The 10435-nt window shown below is 38.8% G+C and overlaps 1 non-coding gene across 1 annotated transcript; it reads right to left on the bottom strand.

Moving 5' to 3' along the window:
• Positions 1-7393: 7393 nt before the first annotated feature.
• On the bottom strand, positions 7394-7500 carry LOC128282789 (small nucleolar RNA R71). The gene has a single exon (XR_008273143.1). It is a non-coding gene; the product is annotated as a small nucleolar RNA R71 (small nucleolar RNA).
• Between the last annotated feature and the right edge of the window lie 2935 nt (positions 7501-10435).

The raw sequence follows: 10435 nt of genomic DNA, 5'->3' as shown, positions 1-10435 counted from the left end.
CCTGCCAGGTGCCTCACGTCCACAGCTATTGCCATCGCGACCTTGTCCACGACCTCTCAGCGGCGGCGGTCCACCTCACGCTGGTTGCACAGGTTGCACAGCCCCTTGTTCAGCCACTTGAGTCTGGGCTGGCCTCCTAGGATAATCCCTGATCCTATGTTCCTTTGACCCACAATGAAGACAAGCCCTAGTACGTTTCCAGCATTCCCCCAACTGCACTCTACCACAATCTCCACAAGCTTGTGGTCTAACTGTGTTCACCAGAACTACTCGAACTGGTTCCTCTATCCTAGCTCTCTTAACATTTCAATTTGCAGCACCAGCTGGTCCAGCATCCCTCTTGAATCGGTTTCGATCCCTATCGCGGTTCTTTCATTCGGCTTACTTCACCTCTTCGGCTATCTTAGCCTTCTCTACCAGTGCAGCAAAATCGTGCTCTCTCTGCGGAGCTATCAACACCCTTAACTCATCCCTGAGGCCATCCTCAAAATGAACACTACGCTCATATTAGGTGGAGACAATGCCACTAGCGTACCGGCTCAATCGCAGAAACTCTACCTCAAATTTAGCAACGGTCTTACTACCCTGGGTCAGGTTCAGGAATTCTTTTCTTCGTGCATCCACATAGCTAGCCTCGACATATTTTGCCTTGAAGGACTGCTTGAAAAACTCCCATGTTACCCTCTCAGCTGGGGCACCCTCTCTCACAGTGATCCACCACTGATACACCTCGTCCCGCAGCAACGACACCGCTCCTTTTAACTTTTGCTCCACTGAGCAGTCCAGGTCATCCATAATTTGCTCCGTGGCTTCCAGCCAGTACTCAACCACATTTGGGGCTACTCTAGATACGCCCTTAAAAACCTCCGCTCCGTTGGCCCGGAGTCGCTCAGAAATGGACCCCCTATTCATGGGCCTAACATTAGCTCCGGCCACCCTTTCCAAAACTCTCAACATGGCCTGAGACAGAGCGTCGTCCCCTGCGGCCTGATCATACGGTCCATTATCATCCACCGGTGGTGTTCGTGCCTCACCAGCTGGCATGTGTTTAGAAGACGAAGATCCAGCTTGAGTACTACCTTGGCCTTGACCACAGCCTCTTCCTCGAGTAGCTCTCGTACTCATATCGATTTATCTGATTACGAATTTTATGACATTAGTTTACTGTTTCAATTGTTTATTACAGAATATCTTATGAACAGAAAAAGTTTTAGAGTTGTTCTCGCGCAATCGCAGTTTAGCTACTGTCTCAGTTTCCTAGGGCTTAGTTGTAATGCCCCCACGCCCAAGACTGTCGCCGGAGTCGAGTATGAGGTGTTACTAAGCTTAGTTTAACATTTTTAGAACTTTGGATTATTTGTTTCTACATTCACAGCTTTTAAGCTACTTGCGTCACAGTCACAAGAAAAATCATATCTCAAGTTACGAAGCTCAAAATTAAGATCCGTAAATTTTCCCTGAATCTAGACTCATATACCTATCTACTAATTGTTTTGTAGAATTTTTGGTTGGGCCAATTAGTACAGTTTATTAGTTAAAGTTACCCCTATTTCAGGACTTGACTGGTCTGACCTCTGTTTACTACGAACCACATTTCTCTCTGTAAAAAATTCATATGACTATGAGGTTTGTTTCTAATAAAACTAGACTCAATAAGGATTCTGAGAATATAAAATAAACCACCTAATTATATCTTTACAATTTATGGTGAATTTCTAAAGTAGGAACAGAGGATTCAAAAACTGCAATGACCCTATTTCACTAAAATTCAAATATCTTGTAACATATAATTCCCTTACCTGATTCATTTATTTCATGTGAAACTAGACATAATAGGCTTCAATTTGATATGTATTCCATCACCAAGTTAAATTTCTATGATTTTTAGTAAATTTTTAAACTCGCGTTAGTGTTGCTGCAGTATTCTGTTTATGGTAAATTTCATCCCTTTTTTGAGTTTTTATGCACTAAATATCTTAATAGTTTTCCTTAACGTCAAGCATAATCTACACTAACCATTTTCATAATTTATCATTATCAAGCATTTCCTCAACCCTTCCACAACCATACCATAAGATCATTTGCACAAAATAGGTATATTGCTATACATGCCATACTTAAATTTACAAGCCATTTACCAAAAGTCTTCAGGATAGTGTGTGGTGAGCCTTCGACCTATCCCGACTCCTGAACTGGCTTGTCCAAAATTACAATGAATAAGAAGGAGGGAGTAAGCATAAATGCTTAGTAAGTTCATATGTAAATAATAAGTAACTTAACAAACAGTAATACCAATGAACATTAGCATGTATCACTAAAACACATATCACATTTTTAATCATTTTTCATCATCTTATTACCTTATCGTGGTTGTATCAATACTCAACCCGAGGGTTAAATACATACCTGTCCAAAATATCCATTTCACATCACTTACCAATACGTCTTTTTACATCTCGAATATTCCTCCATTTGAGTAGAACTTTACCCGCTGAACACATCTAATATAATTCGGATATACGGATAAATTGCACATAAGTGCCACATATTCAATCAAGCAATCATGTAACCCGCCCATAAGCGAACTCGAACTCAACTCAACGAGCTCGGCCGTTCGCATCCATAAGTGAACTCGGACTCAACTCAACGAGTTCGGATGCCTAGTTACATCTCACGAACTCGGACTCAACTCAACGAGTTCGGACATTCGCATCCATAAGTGAACTCGGACTCAACTCAACGAGTTCGGATGCTCAACCATCCTAGTGACATGTCACTTGTATCCTAATCTATTCCTAAGGTTCAAACGGGCTTTTTCCTTGAACACTTATCCTTGCCGTCTTCCGTAGAATGCCGAAATCAATACTCGGTAACAATTATATTTAACAAGTAGTTCACATAATTTGCATATTATTTGAAGTTAACCACAAAGCATACATTTCATAATAAAATTCAGCATAACATATAATTAACATCAATAACTTAAAAATAACCATTATGCTACATTATTTACACATGAACTTACCTTGGTACCAAAATACAAGGATTTTGCAATTTAGTCCACAATCTTTTCTTTTCCTCGATTGAGGTCGATTCCACGTCTTTCTTGATCTAAAATAACACATTTAGCTTATTTAATACTCACATTATCAAATTAATCCTTAAATCAAATTTTGGAAAAATTACAATTTTACCCCTAAACTTTTGCATATTTACATTTTTGCCCCTAGGCTCGGGATTAAAATTTATTCCTTATTCTTATGTTTTACAACATGCTGATCACTTTTCTCTTCTATGGAAACATCAAATTCTCACTCTAACATGTACTTGTGACTATTAGGTATTTTTACCGATTAAGCCCTTTTACTCGTTTTTGCTTAAAATCGAGTAGTACAAGTTGTCTAACATAATTTAAAACTTCATATTCTATCATAAAACATCAAAATACACAAATTTCACCTATGGGTATTTTTCCAAATATAAACCCTAGGTTAAATTATTGCTAACATAAGCTTTATCGAGTTTACGGATCTCAAAACGTAAAAATCATTAAAAGCGGGCTTGGAATCACTTACTATGGAGCTTGGAAGCTTGAAACAAACCCTAGCTATGGAGAACCCTTTAAATTTCGGCCTAATGAAGAAGATGGACAAAATTGGCTTTTAATTTTGTTTTAATTCATTTTAATAACTAAATGACCAAAATACCCTTACTACTAAACTTTCCAAAATTCCTTCCATGTCCTAATTTTGTCCATGAACTTAAAATTGGTCAAATTACTATTTAAGACCTCCTCATTAATATTCCAAAACAATTTCATACTAAAAAACTTCTAGAATGCAAGTTTTACAACTTATTCGATTTAGTCCCTACTTTCAATTTAAGCACTTTAGGCATAGAATTTCATCACGAAATGTTCACACAATCATGCAATCATATCATAAACCTCAAAATAATTATAAAATAATTATTTCTATCTCGGATTTATGGTCACGAAACCACTATTCCGATTAGGCCCTAATTCGGGATATTACATTAGTTTTCCCTACAGTCTCAGTTTTGTAGCCTTAATACTACCTTATCTATAGTACTATATCTAAGGCTCGGTACTATCTACAGTATTATTTTAAGTACAGTACAATATATATAGAGCAGAAAGATACTTACAGACTTGGTGCCGGGGATTCAGTGTGCCACCTTATCAGATTTCAGACAAACTCAGAAGATTTAGACCTTTTTAAAATCCATTTCTCAAACATTTGATTTAAAGAAACCAAATTTGAAAATTATCTCCTTTAACCAGAAAATTTGTTTTCAAAAGTCAAATTTTTCGAAAAATACTCTCTTTGAGCTTAAAGTTTTGAAAACCTTTTTAGACCCGATCCACAGCCGAGTTGTTGCAACTGGGCTCTGATACCACTAAATGTAACACCACAAACCTGACCTAGACGTTATGGCCGAATCCGATATGTCACATTACCTACCACTAACCAAGTTACCTAGTTTACTAAAGTTTGGGTGAGCTTTGTAAAAACCATTAATGAAGTTTTAAGAGAAATGTTCCGATTCACTAGTGTGAGTCCTATCCATTATCGATTGTTAAAGGCTTAGAAAAACGTGAATTTTGTTGTACTTTGAAAAGTTTCGTTTCGAAGATGTTTCGGGTTAAAACAAGTAATTTTTGATAAACCTAAAGTTAACCAATTTCAAGGAATCAATTTAAGTGATGTGAATCTCAAGTCAAAAACGATTTAAGTAATTTAAAAACCCAAAATAAAAATAATAGAGCGGCCTTATTATAACTTTAACCAAAATAGAAATAATCAAAAATAAATGCGAAATTTAAAAGGAAACTACTTGAAACTTATTTAAAACCAGAAATTTAATCTTCGTGACCACTCTGAATCCCGCCCAGCTCCAAGCCGACCAACTAGGGCTCACCTGCAAGGATGGAAGAGAAAGGGGGTGAGTTTGGAAAACTCAGTGTATATGGAAAACCCATCCAAAGCCCAAGTCAGGTCAAGCTCACTGGGCCTAAGCCCTATTCAGATAACAGTGGGTACTGGGCCGAAGCCCTTTTCAGAATATAGTAAACTGGGCCTTAGCCTCTTTTCAAATAACAGTATGGCCCATAGGCCCATTCCAGAACAGAACAGACATATTCGTGTATGCAAACCCAACCCAACCTATAACCAACTGCTACACTCCATCCATACCAGCCCTCCACTCCATGTGGGGAATAGCTCAACCCACCCAGCCCTACACTCCACAGTTGCAGCATAGCTGCTCAGATATCAGTAAGTTGAGGCAAAGCCTCCAGTACGTGGTCAAGCCACTTTCAGTACTTCCTCTATCAATAACCCAGTCCCATGCATCAGATAATAATAACATGGCATGCAGTAAATAGTAACAGTCAAACATGCATTCAGGTCAACCTTAACCCTAGGTGTATATCAGTAATTTTGCTCCTAGGGGTAAAATCGTAAACTTTCCACCTATAAAGGTATTTCAGTACTTTTATCAGTTTTTTGGGTTCTCATGAATGTTACGGTCCTTACTAGCCCATTTGTCATCGCAGTAATTTATTTATCTCAATTTCACAATTTTAGCCATTGGGCCCTAAAACCCCTAATAGGCGCTACAGTGTCATTAGCAATTTAAGCCCATTTAACTCAAGTTTTATGACCAGTTTACCGGTTTAAGCAGTTTCGATTCTAGAGTCTAACAGAACATACTTATTACCTATTTTTTAAAATTATATATTTTTATTATTATTTTTTTATTTACCTGTATGGGGCCGTAAGCCCATTGGGCCCAATTTTAGCCTATCAAGGCCCAATTACCGAAGTGCACGAAATTTCACACATGACTAACTTATGACTTTTCGATTTCAGATATAATGATTCCTAAATGTCTTGTGAGCACTCGCACACTCACAAGCCCACGAAATGCCAGAATTTTGGCATTTCGGCTTTTGTCGAATTGAACTTTGAGAGGTTGTTCGATATGCACCTGTTTCGCGACGACTGCTACTGAGATCCTTTACGATGTCCTACAATTAATTACCACAATTCTTAGATTGCAACCCCACAACAACCTATCCCAATATTCAGCAACCCATATTCGAACCATGCCCCTAGAGCCTTTAGAATCTTACCTTTTTGCCAAAAATCAATTACTAGATCTAAGTCTAGTTGTTCCAAAGATCCAAGACTTCGATCAAACCTCATGAAGACACTAATCACCAAAATAAATTGTCGAATAAAGACCCTTAAAGCCCTATGCCCAAATCGACAGCCTCCCTAGATTTTAGGGACTTCGGCTTTTCTAAATTGTAAAATAAGACTAGATATGAGGTGATGAGCACTTACCACTTATTCCTCTTTGATTTCTACGTAGATCTGATGTAGATCTATCCTCTAAATGATAGTTAGAACTCAAATAGAGGAGATCTGAAGTTTCGACTATGAGTCCCTAAATCTATGGTATTTCGGCTTTTTAAGTGATGAAGAAGATGACAAGTTGAGGCTATAACTTTGAAGTAATGTTGCCGACAGATACTAAGGGTTTAGAGAAGATGAAAGTTGATCAAAAAGAACAAAAATAAATGAAGGATTTTGGCTTGGAGAAATCGGCACAAGAAGTGAGTTTTCGGGATTTCGGCTTTTATGGCAATCGGCTATGGACGTTTTGTGGAGGATGGGATTGACAGAGGAGGTGAGTAAAGTGATCAAAAGGTTTCGGCCAGAAGAAAAAGCAAAAAGGAAGAAAAAAAATGGAGGAAAAGATAGGAAGAAGAAATCGGCACCAAGGAGAAGGAATTTGCGTTTTTGGCTTTTGTGAGAACTCAGAAAGGATGAATGGCAGTGAAAGCTTTCAGGTGGCTAACCCTAATTCTCCAAGACAGAAAAAGAAAAGGACCTAACCCTAATTTCAACTAAAACAATCGGCCCAACCTCCCTAAGGCCCTTGCCGAAATTCACTTAAGTGATCATATAAAATTAAAAGTAACCATATGCCCACCTTGCAACTTGAACCCTGGACCTTTAATTCCTTCCCAGACGCCATTTTTTTAGGAACTTAGTGGTGCCACCTTGCCACTTTACCAAGGCCTTATTTGCGTCATAATTTACGAAGTTCTTCTTAAAAGCCCACTTAACCAAGTCTCCTATTCACTTAAAATCCAACCTTGATATTTTACCGTGTTTAACTTAGGCTTGGGCCTTCTAAAGGCCCACTAACACACTTAAACACAATTCCAATATTCAGAACACCAAAATTTTAAAATTTACCAAAAATTACAGAAACCCAAAAAATCTCGAAAATCAGGGCGTTACAGCAAGAGTTAGCCGAAAGATTCCTCATGAAGTATTTCCCGCCAAGCAAGAATGCTAAATTGAGGAACGAGATCACTGCCTTCCAACAAATGGATGATGAATCCTTATATGAGGCATGGGAACGATACAAAGAACTACTAAGGAAATGCCCTCATCACGGAATCCCACACTACATTCAACTTGAGACATTTTATAATGGTCTCAATGCTCACACGAGGATGGTAGTGGACGCTTCTGCTAATGGTGCTCTCCTTTCTAAGTCTTATAATGAGGTTAACGAAATCATTGAGAGGATTGCCAGTAACAATTATCAATGGCCGACCAATCGAGCCACGTCAGGAAGACGAGTCGCTGGAATACATGAAGTGGACGCTCTTACTTCACTCGCATCTCAAGTATCTTCAATTTCCTCAATGCTTAAGAATCTTACTACTAATGGGTCTAATAGTTGTGCAGCCCAACCACCTTACCAATTTGAGGGTATAGCCTGTGTTTATTGTGGGGAAGGACATTTGTTTGAAGAATGTCCATCAAACCCCGAATCTGTATATTACATGGGTAACCAGAACTAAAATCGAGGAAGGCAGGGACTGCAATCCAACTTATACAACCCATCGTGGCGAAACCACCCGAATTTCTCCTAGAGTAACCAAAGGGCTGGAACCAGTAACAACTACGCCCAACCTAGACCAACTCAGTCGCCTAGTTTTTCCCAAGAAGTTTAGAAACCAGCTCAGGCTGAATCATCCAATAGCTTAGAGAGTTTATTGAAGGCATACATGGCGAAGAATGATGCCTTAATTCAAAGCCAAGCAGCTACATTGAATAATCTAGAAAACCAAATGGGCCAACTTGCTATTGAACTCAGGAACCGACCACAAGGTGCTTTACCTAATGATACGGAGAATCCAAGAAATCTGGGGAAAGAACATTGTAAAGCATTGACATTGAGGAGCGAAAAGACAGTAGAGCCCAACACTATCGAAGCTAAAAAGGAGCTAGTTGGTGCTCAAGACTCAGAGGAAGTTCAACCGAGTGTTGAAATTCCAATTACAAAAGAACCAGAACCTGTAAAACCCGACAAGGTAATTCCAGAACCAGCTAATTCTGATCAACTAACGACTCCGCTAGATGCAGAATTGCCGCAGAGAATGAATCAACCAGTTCTAGTAAAGAAACCTCCACTAGCCTACCCTTAAAGACTTTAGAAATAGAAATAGGAAATCCAATTCAAGAAATTCCTAGACGTACTCAAGCAACTTCATATCAACATCCCGTTGGTTGAAGCACTTGAACAAATGCTGAATTACATCAAGTTTATGAAGGATATCGTGTCCAAAAAATGAAGACTTGGAGAATTTGAGACGGTAGGTTTGACGAAGGAATGCAGCGCATATCTTCAAGACAAACTACCCCCAAAGCTGAAGGATCCTGGATGTTTTACCATACCTTGCAACATTGGAGTAGCATATTGTGGTAAGGCATTATGTGACTTAGGTGCGAGTATTAACTTGATGCCTATGTTAATATTTAGAAAGTTGGGGATAGGTGAAGTTAGACCTACTACGGTTACACTTCAACTAGTAGATAGATCGTTAGCACATCCAGATGGAAAAATCAAGGACGTATTGGTACGTGTAGATAAATTTATCTTTTCTACTGATTTTGTTATCCTAGACTTTGAAGCAGACAAAGAAGTGCTGATTATCCTAAGAAGACCATTCTTAGCAACCGGAAGGACCCTTATAGATGTGCAGAAGGGCGAGCTTACGATGCGAGTTCAGGATGACCAGGTAACATTTAATGTTTTTAAGTCTATGCGATTTCCTGACATAATTGATGATTGTTCTACAGTATCCAATTTAGAGGATTTAATAGTGGAAAAGGAGCTCAACTATGTTGAAGATCCATTGGAACAAATTCTGACATCAGATCCTCCAAATGATGAAGAGGAGGATGAATATTTAGCTTTGTTAGAAGCTAATCAAAGGGGGTTTAATCCACAATCCCGCTTTGAATCTTTGGAGTTAGAGTGTAACACCCCGAACTCGAGACCGTTGCCGGTGTCGGACACGAGGGGTTAACAAGCCAAAACCACTTATAGCACCGACCAATTTGACATTCCCAGGCAAGCTGGAAAACTGCGTCACTGTTGCCTTAAAAAGCATATCTCGAGTTACAGAACTCAGAAACTGATTCCGTAAATTTTTCCTGAATTTAGACTCATATATCCATCCTTGGATTTTTTTCTAGAATTTTTGGTTGGGCCAATTGGTACAGTTTATTAGTTAAAGTCACCCATGTTACAGGGGTCGACTACACTGACCTTCGCGCGTTACAACTTGAATATCTCTCTGTACAGGGTTTCAATACTGATGCTGTTTGTTTCTAATGAAACTAGACTGAAAACGGAATCTGGAAATATAAGGCATGACTTCTAATTCATTCTGGATAATTTATGGTAAATTTTCAAAGTCGCGACAGGGGACCCAGAAACCGTTCTGGCCCTGTCTCACGAGAACTTTAATATCTCTCAGTATACTGTTCATATGATCGTTTCGTTACTTTCATATGAAAATAGACTCGTCAAGGTTCGATCACATAATTTATTCACTATTTAACACTATTTCTAAAAATTTTTGTGATTTTTCACATCCACGTCACTGCAGCTGGCAGCCTCTGTTTTTAAGGTAGGCTTTACCTATATTGTAGTTCCCATGGACCAACTATAGTCTAGTCATACTTAGGTCCACATATGATCATATTTAGCCATTCCAATGGCTGATCATGCGACCAACACTCTCATTCCAAACCATAATCACATCATGAAACCAAATATAATTACAAACCACATATGGTCAAATTCCATACTCCACTTTTACGAACCATTTTCGCATGGCGCACACATATACATCACAAAGTACTTAAAACAACCGAGGGTGGTCCTATACATGCCATATCCAAAACTCAACTAAAGGAGTACCAAAAAGGGCTTTGATAGTCTGGTTGACTTCAACTTCTATGATCCCGAATCCGATCGCTAACGAGCAAAATCTATAAACAGAGAAACAAAGAAACGGAGTAAGCAATTTATGCTT

This window comes from Gossypium arboreum, chromosome 10 (assembly GCF_025698485.1).
Source record: "Gossypium arboreum isolate Shixiya-1 chromosome 10, ASM2569848v2, whole genome shotgun sequence".
NCBI classification, from domain to species: Eukaryota; Viridiplantae; Streptophyta; class Magnoliopsida; order Malvales; family Malvaceae; genus Gossypium; species Gossypium arboreum.
Note: the sequence above shows the minus strand (reverse complement) of the source record. Positions and strands in the feature narration are given on the sequence as shown.